The sequence below is a fragment of the Schistocerca cancellata genome, chromosome 7 (assembly GCF_023864275.1).
Source record: "Schistocerca cancellata isolate TAMUIC-IGC-003103 chromosome 7, iqSchCanc2.1, whole genome shotgun sequence".
Taxonomy (NCBI): domain Eukaryota; kingdom Metazoa; phylum Arthropoda; class Insecta; order Orthoptera; family Acrididae; genus Schistocerca; species Schistocerca cancellata.
In genome coordinates this window covers 601059051-601082832 of record NC_064632.1, presented here as the reverse complement: position 1 = coordinate 601082832, position 23782 = coordinate 601059051, and the positions used below count along the sequence as shown (strand labels likewise).

Here is a 23782-nt window from a genome sequence, read left to right as displayed (position 1 = left end):
CGTATCCTGTTTTCAAGATTCCAAACTTACTCATTCCTTTCTCAAGGTTCTCCTATCTTAAAATATTCATACAGCACGCATACTATAGTAAGATATCCTCATTTATACTGACTGATATAGAATAGTAATAGATAGATAGTAGCACTGAAAGCAGAAAATCGGAAACAAGGCTACTAACAGCTGGGGACCTGGGTTTGCCAGACCCATTATACCGACACATCGGATATTCCCCGGAGTTTTGCATTAATTCAACACAGATCTTGATTGTCTCAGGAGCGACTCTTTTCAATTTACACAAAAAAAAAACCATAAACAGCATTTCACTCGTTCACAAAGAAACCTTTTATTTTTACATTTGAACCAACCTAAATCCTAATTGCACAAGGAAAGAAAAAAAGCTAAAAACATCACATAGAAACATCTTTATCACTATTTTTACCAACATGCTATTCAAAATGCATTTATCACAAATGTAAACTAATCAATTGTTTCTCTTCACCGTCCTCTCTACTCCTCACTGTCCTTTCTACTCAATGTATGGTTTTACGTTTGACACATGGTGTAGCCCTTTTGATTTCTTCGATCGAAGAGTTTCAACTTCTATGGCGTTTTCATGGGGAATCTTCCTTATCCGATACGGGCCGTTAAAGAGATTAAAAAATTTCTTACAGACACCTGACCGTTTGTTAGACAGCTTGTGTGATCTGATAAGAACTTTTTGTCCTACATGAAACACTGTTTTTCTCACGATTTTCTTATACGCCTTGACTCTGGCTTCTGCTGCACGCTTGATGTTGCGTAAAGCTAAGTCAACAATTGCGTTCCGGCGTAGTCTCGGCTGTAGTGGCCAAGGCACCACCTCTTTGATTTTGCTCGGGGGCTCCTTGTTTTTTAGCACAGTGATTGGCGGAAGCTTTTTTGACGTATTAGGCAACTCATTAACTATGTTCTGAAATCCTTTTAGGTGTATGTCCCACGATCGGTGATCACGACTGCAGTATAACCTACATAATTTTCCTAATTCACGCATAATACGCTCACTGGGGTTCGAGCTAGGGTGAAAGAGATATATATATATAGGTTTAATTCTTCTTCTTCGAAGCATCCGCTGCCAGGTCCATTATCCGAGATAACCCTTTTCACGCTCCCAACTTCATGCAGAAACTGCTTTGCAAATGCAGTTGCCACTGCCCTTCCTGTGGCTCGCTTCAACGGAGTCAGGCACACAGACTTGGAGGTTAGCTCCACCGCTACGAAAACATATGCAAAACCTGCATTAGATCGTATTAGTGGCCCAAATAGATCCACGGCCGCGAGGTCACAAAGTTTGCTTGGTATTATCGGGTGCAATGATGCGGCATACGTCACTGTGGCCGCCTTTGCTCGCTGACAAGGTCCGCACACTCTAAGTACACAACGAATATGCCGTAGCATGTTATTAAAATAGCATGTCTCCTTCAGTTTTTTACAACATTTCTGTGCTCCGAAGTGACCATAACTCAAATGTATGTACCATATAATTTTGTTTACGAGTTCCTCCGGAATCACCAACGCCCATCTGGAGTCGTCCGGGGCTCGTTTCTTGAATAGTATTCTGTTGCGCACTAAGTAGTACTGGCGTATTCCTACATTATCCGTGTCCTCCCACTTCTTCTTTATATCTTTCAATACTGCGTCCTTATCCTGTTCGTCCGCTATACTCCCTAAAGAGGTGGTAACAAAGTTCTCGAACGCTACATTCTGGAAGTATAGGATGCTAAAATTATTTTCACCGAGTTCCCCTTCTGTGTGAACCAAACCTATAGGAATGCGCGATAAAGCGTCAGCAATTACATTTTTCTGTCCCGGAATGTATTCTACAGTGAAATTATATTCCTGTAGGTATAGTGCCCAGCGTCCTACTCTCCCATGCGTGATTTTTGTGCTCATAAGAAATTGGAGTGCACGATGGTCAGTGTACAACCTGGTGGTCCTCCCAAATAAGAAACACCTAAATTTTGAGAATGCCCAAACTATCGCGAGTGCTTCGAGTTCTGTCACGGAATAATTTTTTTTCACATCGAGAGAGCACCCTGCTCCCAAACGAGATTGTTTTCCAAGTTGTAATATCATCATTTCCTTCCGTTTGAAACAGTACCGCACCTAATCCTGACAAGGAACTATCCGTCATTAAACAGAATTCTTGTGTCAGGTCGGGATGCACGAGGATGGGAGCCTCTACCAATGCCTTTTTCAATTTATAAAATTCATCCTGTGCCTCTTGATCCCAGATCCACAAAGCGTTCATCCCTGGTAGTCCACATAGACAGGGTGTACCAAGTACACTAAAATTTATAAATCACTTATAAAAATTACACAGGCCTAAGAATGCTCGCAACTGTTTTTTATTTGTCGGCATTGCACACTCCGCTATCGCCGCAATTTTCTCCGGGTCAGGTTGTATTCCATTTGCTGAGACAATATGGCCTAAGAATTTTATGTTCTCTCGTCCGAACTGTGACTTATCTAAGTTGAATGTTACACCTGCCTTCTCAAAAACATCCAGTAGTCTGTTCAGAACGTCATTATGATCCTGCCACGACTTTTCCACAATTAATATGTCATCCAAGTAAATTGTCACTCGCTGTTTCAAATCATCAGGCAAAATGCTATTTAATCCCCTTATAAAAGCAGCTGATGAGACATTTAGTCCGAACGGGAGACACCGGAATTGGAAACAATTTCCATAACACAGGAACGCTGTATACATTCTGCAAGATGGGTGTAGCACGATTTTCCAAAAACTCAAACGGAGGTCGACGGATGATAGTACCTTTACCCCGTGGAAACGTTGTAAGAGTTCCTCAAGGCTCTCAGGCCTGTCCGTTTCCGACATAATAATTGTGTTTATCTGTCTCGAGTCTAGTACCAAACGAACCGAGTTGTCGCGTTTTGGTACGACAAGCAAGGGTGAGTTGTACGAGCTTACTGCCCGCTCAATTATTCATTGTTCTAACATCTTGTTTATTTCCTTCTCCACCTGGGCTCTATACGCCACGGGAATAGGGTATGGTCTAACAGAAAACTTCTGATGGTCACGTACCCTGAATTGGTAAGTAAAACCCTTAATCGCCCCCGGAGTCTCAGAAAATTCCCGTTCATGATTCCTAAGTAGGCAATACAATTTCTCTTTTTCCCTGTCGGTGGTTCTGACACCCGCGATGCTCTTTCTCAGTGCATCAGCAAAAACATCTTTCCCCTGCTCAACAGACGTAGAGCACGACTCACTTACATAGTTCACGAGTAGCTCCAGTCTGGGTTGCGACTCGCTTTGAGCTTGAAATTTTAGGCAACTAATTTCTGACTCGGCACGTAATATGCATTCGTCAAATACTAAATTAATTGGCTGATCCCCAACTTGAACTGTCATTACTCCTCCACCCATGTCAATTACTGCATGGTGGGCATTCATGAAGTCATTTCCTAAAATCATTGCCACATTCAGCATTGGGAGCACAAAGAAGTTGTACTCAAACTCTCTTCCCTGGCAGGTAAAATTAAGCCGAGTCTGCCTTCGGATTTCTACGCTCTTACCGTAGATTGCGCCCTTCACCTTTATTCCTCGCACTTGAAAAACGGGCCAAGTCCCAGTCCCTTCGCATTTTTGAAATGCTGCCTCGCTCACTATGGAGAAAGGTCTTCCAGTGTCAATGACACACTTAAAACATATTTCGTTCACTGCAACTGTCACGACTGGATTTATTCCCGAAATTTTAGCACTCGTAGTTTCTTGCAACAAATCCTCTCTAATATCTTCCCTCTCTATATACCGTATGCACTCATTTGCCATGTCGCTCATTTGTTCCGATTGGGCGCCTTCTGCGCTGATCGTTTGTCATTGCCGGTTTTGTTCATTTCCATTTGCTGGGTTATGTCTAGGGTTAGCCGGGCTAATTTCAACATCATGAGGTGCTCCGCCTATAGTCCTATTCCCACCGTGTTCACCGTAGTATCGATTCTGGTTGCTGTAACTGTTGCGTTCACGATCCTGTCCACGTCCTCAATCATTTCCGTTGTTCCACCTGTGTTCGCGACTGTTACCCCAGTTTCTATACGGCCGGTCCCGATTTTTGTTCCGTTCGCGTCGCGACGACCAGTCACGCCGTTGATTAGTACTACGGCCACGACTGCGATCGTGCTGCTGTGCCCCGTAATAGCTTTGTGCCTGATTAGGCGGGCATTCTGCTGTATTATATTCCAACTCTTGGAGAAGTGTCTTAAACGTTTCCACGTCCTCTTTGCATCGTCCCACAAGAATGACGTGGCGCAAGTGCATCGGCAATTTGGTGATGCATATCCTAATTAGTTCCGCAGGCCCGTATGGGTCGTATACAAATTGATTTGTCTGCAGCATGTGGTTGAATAGGCGTGCTGGGCTGCCGAAACCAGACTGGTTCAAATTTGGCAGCATAATTATGCCATGCTTGACCCTATCTTGTGCCACTTCCGACCAATAGGCGGACAGAAAGGCTTGTCGAAACTCCCAAGTGGAGTTGCAGTGACGCGCTGCCGACCTCATGGAAATCGCCGGTTCGCCTTCCAAATAGCCACACATATATTCTATCTTATGTGAACTTGCCCAGTCGGGGGGAAGACAGAACTCAAATTGCCCCAGCCATGCTCGTGGATGTATTCCTTTTTGAGAATTTCGAAATATCTCAAACTTTCTCACCGTAAGGAAATGTTTGAAATCAAATCCCCGCATTTCCTCCCAGCGAGGCCCTTGAATGTTTCTATTTTTCTCATGTCTGCCCCTCGAAATACATTCTTCCGTGTCGTCAAAATCTCCCTCATGGCCGGAGTCCCTCTCTTCACTGTTCGTACAGCTATTTTTAGTGCTATTGGCGAGTTCGGAATCACACCCCGTGCGGCTTTCCAGATGCGCCACGCGTTCTTGTAATTCGCCTGTTACAGCTTTGTGCCGCCTGTTCACTTCGAACTGACCCTTCCGAAATCTAAGAAGCGAACGCACTTCTTCGGTCTCTACGACCGCTACCGGTATAGTATTGTTATCGCTCTCCGTCACCTTCATCGTGCCTACGATGTCCGCTAATGCCGCAATCTTATCATGTATTTGTCTCTTGTCCTCCGCCCCAGTCTGTTTCAATTGTTCTACTTGCTGTTCCAGCGTGTGAATCGCTAGACTGTTGTCCGCTATTGTGTTGCTAACGGACGTGGGACAATGCGTTTCCACCTCTTGGACCCTCAAGAGTACCTGCTGGTGTTCCCTTTGGCATTCTTCTCTCAGCGCTTGGAAATTCCTAAGTAGCTGTTCCTCGCTCTCTTTCGATTCCGCATCGCCACTCCGCTTGCCCTGTTCTAAGGCTTGCAGACTATCATCGATTTGTTCAGATGTATGGCGTAATTCTTTCATAATATCACTTTTTATTTTACTTGCCAGATTGTTTATTCTTTGCGAGATATCATCGGACACTTGTCGACTTTAATTGTCTGCTGGATTAGTTTTTTGTCTATTTGTTCGCCTAGCTCTCGGATCGATTTTTCAGATTTCTCTGCGATTTCTTTATTTTTTTGCAATAAGGCTTTCATGAGTTCTGCCAAATTAATTTGGTTAGTTGGAGGCAAATTAATTTCTGGCTCTGATGTGAGCCCGTTTGTCCTGTTTTGCATTTCCTCTGAAGTATTACCCAAAGCATTTTCGGAACCGTCCGACGGGTTAATATTCGAAATCAAATTATTCCCTCGGTCCACGTTGCCTAAGTTGTTGGACCGCCTACTTTTAGCTTGGTTACGTGTCTGCATTAGTTCAATTTATACCCGGTGCGCAACTCACTAATCAGAATAAATGTATCCCCCAAAAATTACGACAGTCACACGAAAGGTGCCAAACCTAGTACGCACTTTTTCACACGCAAAACAAATTTATATCTTTGATCGAAGTCAGTGCAATTTACAAGCGAAAAAAAACACATAAAACACACAAATATAGAAAACAAAACAAGACAAACAACACAACGCCGCTCAACAACGCCGTGAATCTTTTGAAAGTCTGCTCAGAAACAACGCAGAAGTTGTTTGAGCGCTGCAGGGGGAAAAAAATTAAGATTATACAACGCTCGCAATTTAACGTTTCAGAGATTCCAGAGTCTAGCGGAATCACAGAACAAGGTCGCCATGTGTAATGTTATTGCATTAATTTGTTCTGAAAGCAGTGGTGATGTTTAAGACCATAAAAGTGGGTTAAAAGCTGTGAGCTATCTGAGGAAGTTAACCTTGCATTACTGCGCAACTGTTTCACCAGGTATCCGGTCTAGCTTACCAAATTCCCAACCAGACTAACATTAATTATAATCTTTTAGTACTCATCTTGCGATAACCGGTGATATATATATATATATATATATATATATATATATATATATATATATAAAGACAATTTAAATAAAAAGAAATAAATCAGTTTATATTTGGACATTTATTTTAACATTGATCATTGTTCCGTTAAAATTTCAGCATATCAAACTTTATTCATAACTAAACTGGTGCCTTATTTAGAATTGTGTAAATGTGAGTTTGTGATCTTACAGAACGCATCAAATCGGGAGCCAAGATTGGGAGACTACATATAACACTGCATTCATAAAATTACACACGAAGAACGTTGAAACATATGCAAGAGGAAATTAACCACAACCAACCGAATCAATTTTCACCCAAAGAAGTTACGTTCGTAGCGCAATCCTGTCCATCATGAAATTACCACACACTGGTATACTAAATTCACACTAACTCTCTGTGAAATCTTTCTGAAAAGAATAGCTGAGGGCTACTTTGATGCTTACACCACATGCTTCACGTGGTCAACTTGGTTTACACAAAGAGTGTAACTCCACAATAATTTTGATAATTAAAATAAATTACATCGAAACGCAATTTACAAATGAAAAACCTTGAACTGGTTGCTATCGTCTTACTATTAACCTGATGGGTCAAACAATTGTATAAGCACGTGGTACTGGTCTCACAAAGTACACCCCATGTGTGTTGAACATAAAGAAAAGTTGCTGTATGGAAAAATATTGTCAATACGAGACATTATAATCTCACGCACATTTGCATTTAAGATTGATGATCTTACAGTTACTGATCAACACGTGGTTCCACTTTACTGACAAAGTAGTGACAAAGCAACTACCGGAAGATATTCTGAACTTCACACTCGAATTACACTGCCTTGCAATTTAAGCTAACATTACATATTTTAGAGCTAAACCTGAAATAAAGGTGATTAAATTTTCAGTTAGGTTGAACTTAAGAAATCCATTGTCCTACGGACTTAGCAGACACGCGCTTAGCCGGAGATCTTACCACTTCAGACTGACCTGGGCCCCTACCGAGCGTGCTTAACAGATACAAACGGAAGTGACCAGAAAGGCAGCTTCCTATACGAACATGACAAGGGACGGACAGGACCATACTAAGAATAGAAACCTCTCTGCTTTTAGAAAGCGTAGCTACCTGTTCCGACGTTGGTCCTACTGTTCTCTAGCAGACAGGCTTGTCTGCTACCATCAAGCATGCAACTAGAAATACATTTGGTCATTCATCCTCTCACACAGAAGGGAAGGGGGATGACAGTATCTTATCATATACAGTATATAAAAGAAAGCGAGCAGATGTAGGTTCCGTATGTGACTGTGTGACATGAATTACATATAAACTGTGTTTTAAAGTGTAGTAGTGTGACAGATCGTTCTTGTTTATGTGTAAAAGTAACACGTTCCACTGCTCAGTCTCATCCCAGATAGAAACACCACAGTAAATTTAGAAGAGGGATTTATGCCGTAAATGACAACATATTTAAGAAATTAACATGAAAGGAATCCAACAGAGACCTTTCAACTGCAAAAAAAAGAAAAGAAAAGAAAAAAAAATGTCTGCAGTGATCCAGCCTGTTCTATAGGCAACTCCAACAATTCGTAGAGGAGATCTGTCGATTAACTCTTTTTTACAGTTTTTTCCATGGTAAATAATCACTGGTGGGACAAAGCCACCATACTACAGTAACAAAAAAAAGGTTCAAATAACTCTAAGCCCTATGGGACTTAACATCTGAGGTCATCAGTCCCCTAGAACGTATTACTACTTAAACCTGACTAACCTAAGGACATCACAAACATCCATACCCGAGACAGGATTCGAACCTGCGACCGTAGCAGTTGCGCGGTTCCGGACTGAAGTGCCTAGAGCCGATCGGCCACAGCGGCCGGCTACTATAGTAACATAGCACTTCTTTCAGCACTCGTCGTCGCGCCTATCTGCTTTTCTCCTCTCTGTCAAATACTTTCAAAGGTTTCTGTATACTACGCAGAGCAGATTTATCAATATTATAAATGTTACGTGGCGAAATACCTTCACTGCCCTTTACTTCTTCAAAACTGGAAAAGAACTTTAAGACAAGAGGTTTGTTTGTAGCCTAGCCGCGTATGTTGCCTCAGGCTCACGTACGCTGATGTCTCTATTTCGCGTTAAGAAGCCAGCTATCCAGTCCCACCCAGCCATCTTCTTTTCCTTGTCGAACCTGTGCTCAATACAATTTCTTAAGATTATCGGGAATGCAACTTGTTTCACCTCCTTCGTAGTCATACCAAACATGCGGGCTGTCAGTAGTTTTCAGGTGTTGTGCCAGTTCACCCTGGAATGCTGTGCTGAAAGTTGGCTGGAATCTACCCACTTCTTTCTGAACACCACTGAAGATCCTGTTCATATTCCTAGCTCAGCTTCTAAGCGAATGCTTTGGATGCCCGCAGACATTCCATGTCACCTCTGGTAACAGCATGTATAGCCTGCTGCATCTGCACCGCATCCCAAGACTGTCTTGACGATTTCCTTCTTTTATTGTCTGCGACCCAAAGTAAAAATTCACATATACTTGACTCACGTAAATTTATTGGATTTGTGTATCATTGGACATTTATCAATTCATGTTTAACGTTTCGTTTAATTTATTTTATTGTGGAGTGACCTACTGCTATTGTTGTTAAATTCAAACAGATACGTAAAATAAACAGATTAATTAATATCAAAGATCACACAGAATAGAACGAGAATCCACATTGGGGTAAAATGACACACTGTGTCGCATGGTATGTCATCGTAGCCTGAACTGCTTTCTTTGATTCACTCGAGGAACGTTCGGCTACTGCGTGCTCTAGCAGAATCTATTACCATTCAACACATAGCTAATATTATGGTTTAGAATATAACTTACAATTTTCTCAAACATGTAATTACTTGCAATACTAATGAATGAATATATGTGGAAAAGAGTAGAAAGTTGGAGGCTTAGCTATACGTTTGTCGTTCACAGCACCAAGACGGAAGCCGTACACGTAGGAACAGGTTTACCAGTCCACCCCCCTATACGGCCCGGTGTAGGTAGTACCACTCAACTGGGTTCGTCCACAGCCCTGCCGCGTGTGTCGTGACGATCTGACTGCCCCTAAGTCTGTCGGGAGTTGAATGCGAGATCCGAGATCCCACAAGAATATCTACTTCACACCGTACTCTTAGTGCCAGCTGTGAACCGCTTGTAGCCCTGTCCAGCTGTCATCTGACCTCGTCTTGTGAGGCAGAGGCAGGGTATTCGTGCACTGGCGCCACGGCTGAGCATTAGAGTCTCTAAAGTGACTGCAAGGTCGTGCAAGTGTGTACCCAGCAGCGTCCCTTATGTACGTCACACGTCATTTTCTCCCCCCCTCCCCCCATTCTGAGGTTACTGTCATGCCTGTGACACACTTCAATTTCTGTTATGAAGACGTATGCAATTAGTGCCTCAGTCATTGGTGTTCCGAGTTGAATGTTGTGATCCGCGACGTCAAAGACATTAACAAGCTCTGTCACAAAACGCTGTATACCAGTCGGATAACATATCTCACTTGGCTCCGGAATCGATTAGTTTACGACGACTTGTACTGTTTTCTCCGTAGAGAAGCCTACGAAAGACCGTGAGGCAGTTAACAAGTTCTCCTCAGTTACACGAGTCCGTACTCTAATACAACCAGTTTCTCGTAGACTTTCGAAAATACTGATAGGAGTAAAATAGGTTTCCAATTACAGGCGCTTAGCCTGTCTCGAGTTTCATACATCGCTGTTCCAAAAGGAAGTTGAAGTCGGTCAGGAAATTGTCTCAAGACATTAATTACGTAGGTAACTTAAGGGTAATCCTTGAAGCTAGCATAAGATTTAAATATTTTACTACGAATATCCTCGTAGCCGACAAATTTACAGCTTATCGGCGGCAAGGATGGAAGCTAAAGAAATGAATTAAAATCCGTACCAGAGCTAGGACTCGAACGAGGCTCTCTTTGCTTTCTGAGCAGAAATGCTGTCCATTACACTACTGCAGCACTGTGGATAAAGCTGCTGCACATGCAACCCAGTTCCAAAGATGAGAGTTAAATGTCTCGGCGAAAATTTAAGATCACTTGAGGTGCAGGACTTCCCCATTACGTCCAGTGCTGAGGTGCTATTCCAATGGCGGAGAGCCCCAGCATTAGTGACAATGTAGGGGCAAAATAAGCCGAGGATACGAAGTTTGTGTTAGTGCTGCGGTGGTGCAACGGTCGGCGTTTCCGCTCAAAAAGCAAGGAAACCCAGGTTCGATTCCTCGCCGTGACATAGATTTTGATTCATTTCTTAAATTTCTCGGGGAAAATTTAATTATAAGATCTATAAGATCAATTTACTGCTTCTTAGTGAACTGATGAATTTTGTAGTTTTCTTTTCTTCTCGAGTCATCTGTCATCTGACCGGTTTGATGCAGCCTGCGACCGATTCCTCTCCTGCGCCAACCTCTTCACCTGAGAGCTCTACTTGCGCCTTGAGTCCCCCGTTATTTACTGGATGTATTCCCGTCCCTGTCTTCCTCTACAGTTTTTACCGTCTAGTACGTGGAAGTCATATGCTGATACCTTCATACATGTCCTATCATCCTTTCTGTTCTTCTCGTCAGTGTTTACATATGTTCCTTCCTTCGGTGACTTTGTGGACAATCTCCTCATTCCTCGGCTTATCATTCTACCTGATTTCCAACATTCTTCGGCCGCATCACATCTCAAATGTTTCGATTCTCTTCAGTTCCAGTTTTCCCATTGTGTATGATTCATTGCCATGCGATGCTGTGCTCCAAACGCACATTCTCACAAATTTATTTCTCAAATCGAGGCCTTTGCTTGACACAACAGACTTCTCTTTATGTCCTCCTTGCTTCGTCCGTCATGGGATATTTTGCCTCCAAGGAAGCAGAATTTCTTAACTTTGTCTTTTTCTTGACCGCCAGTTTTGTTGTTAAGTTTCTCGCTATTTTCATTTCTGGCGATTCTCATTTCTTTTCGGCTTACTCACGTTTCAGATTCTGTACTCATTACACCGCTCAGCAGATGCCGGTATGCTTCTTCACTGTAACTGGGGACAGCAATGTCATCAACGAATCGTGTCATGGATATACTTTCACCCTACATTTTAATCTCACTCCTGAACCTTTGTTTTATTTCCATCATTGCTCCTTCGGTACATGGGGTGAACATTAATGAAACTGACAAATCGCAGAGATGGATTCCTGATTGGAAATGGAGGACAAATGGTCCTATGAACATGCGTCCGGAGAGGAATCGTTGCCCCGGTAGGTGGCACTGTCGAATAACAGTTCCTCTGACCACGTGCCGTGTGTTTGTTGTGCGTCGCAGGCTGTGTGACTGATGCAGCTACTGTAGGCAGCAGAATGGTCCGGGAACAACCCGAGATGATGCTGGTGTACGGCCAAGCAGATGGAAACAGTAGTGGAGAGGCGGTACGGCTGTTCCAACACAAGTACCCTCACAGACACCAACCACATCACGCAACATTTCGACCCGTTTTTGGGCGTTTGAGTGATTTTGGATAATTTGCAACATCGAAAAGTGCAGGGAGGCGGCGGACTGTGCGTACACCGGGCTCTACAGGATACCGACACGAACCCTAGAACAAGTTCCAGGCAGGTGGCTCTCCAACATGGCGTAAGCCGAAGTACGACTATGTGTATCCCGTATGACAACCGCCACTATTCCTGTAACGTGCAAAGAGTGCAAGGATTATCAGCAGCGGATTTGCCTCTACGGGTCGCATGTTGCGGACGGTTTTTGTACCAGATCATCACAAATATTTAATTTTTATCAACAGTCCTCTTAGCATGCGAAGCAACCTTAACCATAACTGGCCTCATCTGTGCGCATACTCGTCATCTGTGGGCTACGGACACGGCACGTGGTCAGAGGAACCTTCATTCGTGAGCGCCATCTACCCTGGCAACGATGCGTTTCCGAACACTTGTTCATAGGACCTGTTTTCCTCCACCTTCAGTCACGTTTTGTTAAGATTTAGCCTGTACAGATGGGACAGTGGTGGCATCCCCTTCTCAATACGAGCACTTTGTTCTTGGCCTTCAATCCTCAACGTTTCCTCTTGGTTACTGTTCATTTTGTATATCACCTTTCTTTCCCTGAAGCTCACTCTCACATTTCTCAGAATTTCTGCCAGCTTGCACCTTTTCGCATCGTCGAAAGCTTTTCTACGTTGAATGAGCGTATTTTGATTTTTCTGTAGTCTTGCTTCCATTATAAAGCGCAGAGTCAGAACTGCCTCTCTGGCGCCTTTGCCTTCCCAGACTGATTGCCACTTAACGGATCCTCAGTTTCCTTTCCCATTCTGCTGTACATTATCTCTGCCAGCAACTTGGATGCATTAGACATGAAGCTGACAGTACGATAGCTTTCCCAACTATCTGCCCTTGCTATTTCCGGAATTGTGTGGCCTATATTGTTCCCAAAGTCTGACTGTACGTCACCAGTCTCAGATTTTACATGCTACGTTGAATAGTAGTTTGGTTGCCGTTTCCCCCAATGATTTTAGAAATTACGGGTGGAATGTTATCCATCGATTTTGCTTTACTTGATCTCTGTCTTCCACATCTCTTTTAAATTTCTTCAGTTTCTTCTGCCATCAAGCCATCACACCCCTCCTCGTAGAAACCTTCAGTGTGCTGTTTCCACCTATCCCCTCTTTCCACCAAGCCGCCATTTCCATCTATCCGCTCTTTCCACCTATCCGCTCTTTCCTCTGCGGTTTATAGGGGAATTCCCATTACACTCTTAATGTTATCACACTTGCCGTTAATTTCACTGAAAGATGTTTTCATTTTTCCACAGTCCGACTCAGGACTTAAGAAGATCACTTCTTTTCGATTTATTCTCATTTTTCCTGCAGGCATTCCTTCTTGGCTGTCTTGCACTTCTTATTTACTTCATTCCCAAGTGATTCCTATTGCCTCATTGTTATCTCTCCTTGACGATTTTTGTACTTCCTTCATTCATCGATCGATTGAAGTACGTCTTCAGTTACCTTCGTTGTACCTATATCTAACTGTTCAACATCTGTGATTGCTCTTTTCTGGAGGGTGTCTGATATGCACTCCTCTTCAGTATAACTGCCTGCTTGGATATTCCTTACTGCGGTATCCACATTTTTAGCCAAATTCACAAGCTTCTCATCATTCCTCAGTATGCAGTTGTATCCCACTTCCTTCGACACTTATTCCTGCGTACAATTCTCTTAAAGTTCAGTCTACTGTTCATCATTAGTAAATTGCGATCTGAGTCTATATCTGCTCCTAGGTACGCCTCACAATCCAATATCTGATATCGGAATCTCTGTCTGATGATCTAACCCAGCTGGAATTTTCTTGGTTTTCTGGGTCTTTTCCAAGCATACCGCTGCTCTTGTGATTCTTCAAAAGCGTATTCGCTATAAGCATCTGCCATTTATTGAAGAACTAATTAGTCTCATTCCTACTACCAAGTCCACATTCTCCAGTAACCCTTTCTTCTGCTCCCTCCGCCCCCACCCCCTTCAACCGTCTCATTCCCCTTTGTATAATGAATTACCCGTTCAGTATCTTTATGTTTTCTCTCTCTCTTCATCTTCTTCTTCCGACGTCTGATGCAGCTCACGACGGTGATCTACACCGACTAAGGCTGCTCATCCCTGCTGAGCTGCTGCTGCTGCTGCTGCTGCAGTCTGCGTCGCCTTGAGCTTCCTACCAGTAGTCGTCGTAACTGCCGTCTGCTTCACGTCTGCTGTGCAGCGAGCTACCTTAATTTAAGTATTAACTGTATTTTTCTTACTTGTCACTTCTTCTTCCGTGTGTATTTGCTTTTAGGAAGCTTTAATTGTCGAGTGCTGTTAATAGTTCCATAGATTTCGTATTTGTTTTGAATACTGTCAGAGAGAGTCCCTTTAGTCAACCATAGTGCCAGTAGTGCTAGTGTTTGTTTTCAATACAGTCCAGAGACAGGTAGTGCTATTTTCATTGTTTTCTACAAGAAGTGGCTAGCAACCACAGTTTAGTGAATAAACAGCCGCCTTTAGTGAATTAGCAGTCTAGTTAAAGGTTGATTAACTCTCTTCAGTGAATTGATTCCTTAGGATCGATAGGACGTGGGACTGCTGTGTACGAACGCAGGAGGAGCTGGCAACTGTTCGCGAACAGCTGAACGTGTTGATGGCCGCGGTCAGCCGTCTTCAGGCTGCTGCCTCGGAGTGTAGCGGCAGTGGGGAGTCTGGTACGTCGCAAGGTACACCCCAGGTGTTACATGCTTCACCCACTGTCCCTGCTGTCGAGACATCTTCGCGGGTACCGGGCGCGGTTGGGCCACCCTCTCCCCAAGGGGAGTGGCGGGTTCAGCGGCGTTCGCGGCGCACGAGGCGGAGGGTCAATATGGAGGCTGGCCGTGTGGCATCGCCCGCTCTGCCTGTGAGTAGACATGTGGCTGCTCCTTCAGCAAGGTCCGAGCAGGCACACGGGGGGAGGGGTTTATTAGTTATTGGGAGCTCCAATGGTAGGCGGGTGATGGAGCCCCTTAGGGAAATAGCGGGAAGGTCGGGAAAGAAGGCCAGTGTTCACTCTGTCTGCTTGCCGTGGGGTCTCATCCGAGATGTGGAGGCCCTACCGGCGGCGATAGAGAGCACAGGGTGCACCCGACTGCAAATTGTTGCTCATGTCGGCACCAATGACTCCTGCCGTCTGGGTTCAGAGGTCATCCTCAGTTCGTACAGGCGGTTGGCGGAATTGGTGAAGGCGGAAAGCCTCGCTCGCGGGGTGGAATCAGAGCTAACTATTTGTAGTATCGTTCCCAGAACCGATCGCGGTCCTCTGGTTTGGAGCCGAGTTGAAGGCTTAAACCAGAGGCTCTGACGATTCTGCGGAGATCTGGGGTGCAAATTTCTCGACCTCCGCTATCGGGTGGAGACATGTAGGGTCCCCCTGAATAGGTGAATAGGTCAGGCGTGCACTACACGCCGGAAGCGGCTACAAGGGTAGCGGAGTACGTGTGGAGTGCACATGGGGGTTTTTTAGGTTAGAGAATTCCCTCCTTAGGCCCGACAAGACGCCTCCTGAGACGCGGCAAGGTAGGAGTAGGCAAAATGCAACAGGGAATAACAATATTAATGTGCTAATAGTAAACTGCAGGAGCGTCTATAGAAAGGTCCCAGAACTGCTCTCATTAATAAACGGTCACAACGCCCATATAGTACTAGGGACAGAAAGTTGGCTGAACCCAGACGTATACAGTAATGAAATCCTAAACTCAGATTGGAATGTATACCGCAGAGACAGGCTGCTGATGACTGGAAACATGTTGCCCTTTTCGACGAGTCTCGTTTCAAATTTTATCTAGCGGACGGACGTGTATGGCTATAGAGACAACTTCATGAATCCATGGACTCTGTATGTCAGCAGGGGACTGTTCTAGCTGGTGGAGGCTCTGTATGGTGTGGGTACTGTGCAGTCGGAGTGATATGGGAACCCTGACACGTTCAGATACGACTCTGAGAGGTGACACGTATGTAAGCATCCTGTCTGATCAGCTGCATCCATTAATGTCCATTGTGCCTTCCGACGGACTTGGGTTATTCCAGCAGTACAATGCGACAGCCCACACGTCCAGAATTACTACAGAGTGGCTCCAGGAACACTCTTCTGACTTTAAGCAGTTCCGCTGAGTACCAAACTCCCCAAGCGTGAATAGTATTGGCGGTATCTAAGATGCCTTGCAACGTGTTGTTTAGAAGAGATCTCCACCCCCTGGTGCTCTTACGGATTTGTGGACAGCCCTCCATGTTTCATGGTCTCAGTTCCCTGCAGCACTAATTCAGACATTAGCCAAGTCCGTGCCATGTCGTGTTGTGGCACTTCTGCGTGCTCCTGGGGCCCTACACGATATTAGGTAGGTGTACCAGTTTCTTTGGCTCTTCAGCGTATTACCTCTTTTGAAGACTGTATCAGTTCCGTTAAATTAATCTTCAAAGTCCTTTGCTGTCTCTGACATGATTAAAATATCATCCTCCATCCGCAAACTTTATATTTTTGTTCGTGGACTCTTATTCTGTTTCCAAATTTTTACTTCGTTTCTTCATAGCTTACTTAACGTATGGATTGAATAACATTTGTTATATGCTTCAGTCCTGTGACATTTCCGACTCAACTAGCAGTTCCGTTTCACAGCGTTCGACACTTATAACTGCAGTTATACATAACCCTGTGCTTTTTTTCAATCCCTAATACTATCATAATTTAAAAAAAAAACGTGTTCCTATCACTAGGAAAGCTGAGCTGCGCGGATGATCTACGGTAAACTGCTACTAGAAGAGTTCATTAGAATGATCTGTGAACTATCGTACCGTTATCATGTCCGGTGTCTGTTGAGAGAGTTCAGTTGCTTGTCCATCCGCTGGTCGTTATCTGTCATTTAGACGTTCGTGCGATGATCTTCCTCAGTGAAAAAATCGTTTTGGCTTTGTCTCTGTCATCCTACGTTTCGAAACCTTTAAGGTCACAGAGGGTCTGGAAGGTTGACTTCAATCTCTTACTGATGTAACATGAAAACCAAACCCTCTTAGGCTTTCTGCCAGGTCAGAAGATAAATTTTACTTTTGGATTTGTTGAATTCGTCGAGTCATACACCTCATTCTCTTTTATCCACACGTCTCTTACAGAACTACAATACGTGATTTCTTTCGATTAACGAAAGAATGTGTTTTTTCAAATAAGTGAACTTTTTGCAGACAAAGTAGAACATTTCGTTTTTCCTTATTATCGAATGAAGTAACGGATTTACGAGTAAGAACGCAGCCGGTTGGGTTATCAAAAGAGACAAATCCTGACCTATCAACATTATCTGCGAACGAACCTCCGCCCTTCCACTGGGAACGCTCTCTGGACGTAGCGGGACATCAACATCAGAGAAGTCGTTGCCAAACACACCACCTGCACTGCACTGGCTGGCTCGCCTACGTGTGTCAAGACGTTGGTGGCACACCAGTGCTGTAATGTAGCAAGCAAAATAAATTAAACGTGACTTTCTACGGTGTATAATGACACCTTTAACTTGGCTCACCAGCTATGACATCTCATATTGTCTGTTAATTGTCAATGTTATATTCACCAGTTTCCGTCAGATCACATAGTTCAGCACTGTCGGGCTTGGCTAGCACTTGGGATTGGAGATGGTCCACTCTTCTGAGTGCTGTTGCAAGCGAGGTGCCTTGTTAGGCAAATTGAGGAGCTACTTGATCGAGAAGTAGCGGCTCCGGTCACGAAAACTGACAACGGCCGGGATAGCGGTGTGCTGACCACATGCCCCTCCATATCCGCATCCAGTGACGCCTGTTGGCAGAGGATGACACGGCGGTCGGTCAGTACCGTTGGGCCTTCGAGGCCTCTTCGGACGGAGTTTTTATCAATGTTACATTGCCTAATATACATGAGACGCCCTGCTAAACCCGCAGGACAGGACAGGTAGTTCAAGTTGTGGAAAGGGCCAAAATAAGCGGCTGTCGTTTACACTCGAACATACAACCTTTTATTTGATCAAACTTTACAAGAGCCAACAAAAATTAAAAAAAACACAGCTTTAGTTCTGGAACTTAATTAGCAGCCGTACAATCTCATGCCTTAGGCCGGTATTACACTATCAAATTTCTTTGTCAAAAATTTGATCAAAGATGTGATCAAATATTCCGTCAAATTATTTGACAAAGATCTTTGGCGTAGCGCTAGAAGGGGTATTACACTGTCATCATATTTTTCGTCAAATTTCAAGATGGGTGACAACAACTTGTTATTAATCGCAGCAGTTGAATGTACCACAATTGCACTGTGTGCACATGCGGATGAGAAGCGGGGGAAAGATATGAAACATACGTGGGTGAAGCCGTGGATTTTACGACGACACGATAAAAGCATTCAACAAGACTTGTTACGTGAGCTTATAGTGGAGGACGTGAAGTCGTACATCAATTACTTAAGAATGGATGAGCATACATTTCTGTATGTGCTCATTGAAGTGTGTCCTCATATCACAAAGCACAATATTCATTTAAGAACTGCTACATCTGCAGAGGACAGGTTCACTATAACACTCCTATTCCTTGCTACAGGAGAGGGTTAGGTTAGGTCAGTTTAGGTTAGGTTAGGTCAGGTCAGGTCTCCAATCTTCTTAATCTATTTTTGTATTCAGGGTGCCTCACGTTGTTAAGCTTCATACATCTCTATTAATTTTGTAGTTGTCGGCACACACCATTTATATTTACCGGAAATGTTTATAGAAACACTACAGACGACAGAACGCTGCAGCCATGCTAGCGCTCCATCTGGTAACATGTCACATTACAGTGAAGAGAAGACAAGCGACTTCTTTGGTCAAATCTACGGCGAGGCCCTAGATTTGATCAAATATTGGATGACATTTGACAAAGTTTCCTATTACACCATCAAATATCTTTGACAAGGATTTTTGACAAAGATATGCGACAAAGAAATTTGATAGTGTAATACCGGCCTTAGGGACAAGACCACTTTAATTTAAAAACGGCTGAAAGCCAATAACTTGAAGCTCAACCAAAATCAGAAATTTAAAAGCCAAAGCCTTTTCTTAAAAACAGTTCCTTAATTAAGCTGAAGGCCCAAAGAATCTGACACTTGAAGAGCAAACAACTTAAATTCAAAATCGGCTGAAGGCCCAACACTTAAGTCTCGATAACATTAATTTTAAAAATGCCAAAGGCTTCACATAAGACAGTTCCTAAATTAGGCTGAAGGCCCAAACCATCTGACAGCTTAAGAGCGAAACAACCTTAATCTAAAAATCAGCTAGAAGCCATACAAGTACAAACAACAAAAACAAACAAGAAAAGGCGGTACACCCAAGGGCGCTGAGAAGTTCGGAGGGTCGGCCTGGAATTCAAACACTAACGCTCGCTTCGGTGATACAGGCAGTCGGCCGAAACGTTGTCGATCCGACGACAACCCAACCGACAGACAGTCAACGGACCCACCGACAAGACAACCTCCGCTTCACCCGACCAGAACACAAGAGGGAGTTGAATGGAACAACGTAGAAGGTATTGGCGCCCAAAACCATTTATACATGGAAGTGTCAAACTACACACCGTGCTGGACAGCGACAACACGATGAGAAAAATACACTGCCTGAATTTACGTCAACGGCCAGGGCAGGTAACCGGAACGTTAACGGCCACAAGGCAGAAGATTCCGCTGGTGCACTTCAGTTCAAATAACCGAGTACAGTTAAACTCCACCGAAGGGTGGCTAAAATTTGCCAACTTGAAAACACACGTTGTTGCTCGCGGGAATATCTCAACAGCCGACAACGAACTCCAAACGACACAATGTGAACAGTCGTGACTTGCTGGTAGATTAAGTCAAAACTCAACTTTCGTGTCCACCATCGGTGAGCCACAGACCTCGTAGCAATGGGGACAGCACCACACACTCCGACACCACATAGGGCCCAACAGCGGGCCCGCCCAAACTCTGCGCCGCGGAGATTTCCTCGCTGCTCCAAGCCAACCGACCAACTGCCCAGGCTCGGAAACGGTGAAAGGACCAAGTATACTTCGGCCGATGAGACGAGCAACCGAGCGACCAACCAACGGTCGTCCCGCTCCAGTCTCCCTCCGCCGGACAGTTCGTGTGTGTCGCCAGCGGTCGGCGGGCACTGGCTGTCGGCGCCTCACCGCTGCTGCGTCCCGGACTCACTGCCAGACACGCGACGACCCGGAAACACCATCGGTCGCTCCAGAGACGGTACGACAGTGCACTTACCGATACGCGCTGCTGCTGCCGCTCACGGGCAAGTAAGGCAGGAAATCAGTGACGCCAGGAAATTGAATAAGAAAACGAGGCGGCAGCATCATAATATAAGATGAGAAACAGTAAATGGTGAACCGTGATTTATCTTCAAAGAATATTCTTAAAATTTTATTTTATTTACTAGCTATTCATTAACACATATAATCACACTATGTGAGCATGGAAGTAGTTGCCAGGGAGTAACTGATGGAATCATAGTCAAACTGCTTTTAACAAATGGAAATTTTATTCCTAAAAGCGTTTTTTTAAAAAGAAACAGATTTAAAATTATAATCAGAAAGCACACTCTAAATATCAAATTACAATTTATTCAGAGGCAGAAGAAACAAAATTTTGAGTGTATGAGCTTTCGGGCTGAGAACCTTGCCGCTCCCTTTTGACACAGCCGTAGTCACCACCGCTTACAACAACCTCTGAACGACTACACTGGTGCAAATCTGCAACACACCAGATTACTTTAAACTAAAAGTTTTAACAATCCACACAAGCACACAAACTATGCACCCCGTAGGAGGGATGGAAATGGTACAAACACTAAAATTAAAATATCAACTTTGCCACTGAAGGTGCAACTTGATTTTAACTTCTAAGAAAAGTCACGGTGGAAGGGTCGCAACTTTATATACTAAAATGACAATTTAAATAAAGGCCCATGAAATGCAATCTTACATAAAATTATACAAGGTTGACCAAACGAGTTAACATGCTCTAGAGTACACATATACCGCCTCTCAAGACGATAAGCAAGATAAAAACATATTTCAGGAATTAGGCCGTTACACTCCAAGCAATGAATTCGTTAACACACCGAATCCGACAAACATGACAGAGGCAGCTACTAACGTACGGCAGAGGGAGATTAGCGAACAACCCGAACCGCAGGTTGCTCTAACCCGCCCCTATTCCACAAGGGAAAAACGGACCACCCAATTCAGAAATAACCACCTTCCCGCTGGTGGGCAAACGGAGAAGATTGGTGGGACGACCCCAAAACAAAGCGGCTGGTGACCTCACCAGGAAAACAAGTAGAATTTAACAAGTAAATGAATCAACATATCACCAATCACTTCTAATAAACTGCGATTTCTGCAGAAGACCTGGCGCAGCACCCCCAAATCGCTCTCCCGAACTGTCCGCTTCCAGCCGCTTCAACGGACGCAGGAAGGCGCGCCGATCTCCCGTCTCACGGCGTCGCAGCTCGCACCGCCAGAACGATGTCGTGGGTTGACTCCTGTTGCTCTCGTGTCGACCGCGAAGCCACTACCCCTCGCTATACGCCGCGGCCCACTGGACTGACGTCGCGACCTCACACGCGCCGGCCCTCAAGACGGACAAGTCATCTTGTGTCTCAGTGCGCGACCGAACAACCGATCGATCCAACCGCCAATGACCATTGCCTGAACAACTCGAGCAGACTGGCGGCCTAACGCGCAGGTTCAGATGCAGGAACTAATCCCCAACCGAGCGACCACTCGCTGAGTTCTCTTACTGGCGGAGTGGAAAGACTCTCATTTTCTGGCTTTAAAGTTGATCCAAAGGACAGACATACTAGCACTCCGGACGACAGACAGACACTAACTGCCTCACAAAAGTGGACGAGAGACAGACTAGCAAGCTGAGGACGAGAGACTGACCCAGACTGACTCCAGACTGACCAACTGAGCCCAGACTGACTCACTGGCGGGCTCATAACGCCCCTTAAATGGACGTGAACAGGCAACCTTTCCCCTTTCCCAGCAGAGGGAGACACCAAAGCTGCGATTACCACAGCGGCGCCACCGCCAAAAACGGAGGGCGACTGCTTCACACTGCGCACTGCAGCGCGTTCTTCAAAACAGCAATTTTTACCACGGCTCAATTGGCATGAACACGAGCCTTGCACGGCTCAATGCAATTCTTGAAATCAGTAACATTCATAACTGTTGTAATAGTTATCGTAAAACAACGATAGATATTGCTATGAGGTCTTCTGATAATTTTGATCTGTGTAGTGCACCTAGTTTCATTGAAGCGTGTGCAGGAGACAGGGAGACCTGTATTCAGGTCAACACCCGAAAGCCGCCATTATATTCCTAACACCTTCGTTTCTTCTACCACCACACTGGGAAATACCTGTTGGCCTTGTCTTAACAACTACAACAGAACTTTACCGAAGAACTTTCTTTCTACACTTCAATGGTCTGTGAAATGTGAAAAACTGAAAGCGCGGGATATTTTTGTTGCTATCCTTTCATTTCGAATACGAATGTCTTAAATTCCATCATATATCTCGATAATGTGCTTTCATCTTGACGAGTAGTCGGATGGATTCTACAAGTCATCAGTGTGTTCTATGTAATAGTTATATTGTCCCAATGAGAATAACTGTACTGGACCCATAAACGAGTAGAGTCCATTCCGGGGGAAAAAAAAGGAGAAAGAAAGCGCTAATACCTGAATCCCTATGAAATGGTGCTGTTGATTATTAAGTGAAGGGAGTAATAGATAAGCGTTTACATTGTACCACAGTGGTATACGGGAAGTCGAAACGAACAGTTAACTACGGGACGCTTGCGATAAGCAGTACCGGGAGATAACGTCAAACTGGCCTACGAGAGCCACCAGAGAAACATCGCTCGCTCATTGCAAGGTATTCAGTATCCTCTCACTCTGTCATACCAACAGCCTAGTTGGATATTTCATTAACATTAGTCACTTAAACTATCCCGTGAACGTAATGAGTACTCTAGTGTAAATAAGTAACATCGGACGGCGATGGCGCTTTCGGGTAGAAAGACGACGATAAAATTAGCGGTCCGTAGCTTTGACCACTATGCGACTCAACTTCTGAGGTCATCAGTCGCCTAGAACTTAGGACTACTTAAACCTAACTAACCTGAGGACATCACACACATCCATGCCCGAGGCAGGATTCGAACATGCGACCGTAGCGGTCATGCAGTTCCAGACTGAAGCGCCTAGAACCGCTCGGCCACCCCGGCCGGCTCAGCGGTCCGTGCCCAGTGCACACGACCTAAGGTGCACGAAGCAGATCGTGTCGTGCGTGAAGCACGTCGGTCGACAGGTGATCCGAGCACGGGGCTCACAACCCGAACCACGCGCCACCGTTAAGCACTACTGAAGGACTGGGTCCCTTACTTCGATTGCACATAATTCATTAAGGTGAATCCAAAACATTTATTTCAAATAACATATATGAAGTTATATTTAAATCTGTCTGACATTCAACAGGAATAAAAAAAAACAATTGCAATATCAGCTGATTAATGCGTGAAGCGCGAGTTAAGCCAATAACCAGATAAAGTAAACAATTCAGCGTAATTCAAAAAAAAGAGAAAAACAAAAATTGAATCAATACACCCCACTGACAAATATCCATAAACCTTACAATACTACTCAAAAGAATACACTGAAGCGGGGAGCAGTCATTCACCCGACAGAACACTTCAAAATGAGGTCACTAACACAGCTGCGTGTCCCAGAAAACAGCAAGACATTAAATACACTTCATTT

At 44.4% G+C, this 23782-nt stretch overlaps 1 protein-coding gene across 2 annotated transcripts in view; it reads left to right on the top strand.

The window, feature by feature from the left end:
* The window catches only part of LOC126092026 (uncharacterized), a 489900-nt gene that overhangs the window by 21316 nt on the left and 444802 nt on the right, over positions 1 to 23782 (top strand). Inside the window, exon 2 of one of the 2 annotated variants that reach the window (XM_049907420.1) lies at positions 14041 to 14193. The exons of the other annotated variant lie outside the window; for it this stretch is intronic. The gene's annotated coding sequence lies outside the window, so the exon portion shown is untranslated. The remainder of the gene's footprint in view (positions 1 to 14040; positions 14194 to 23782) is intronic. 2 annotated transcript variants of the gene reach the window in all.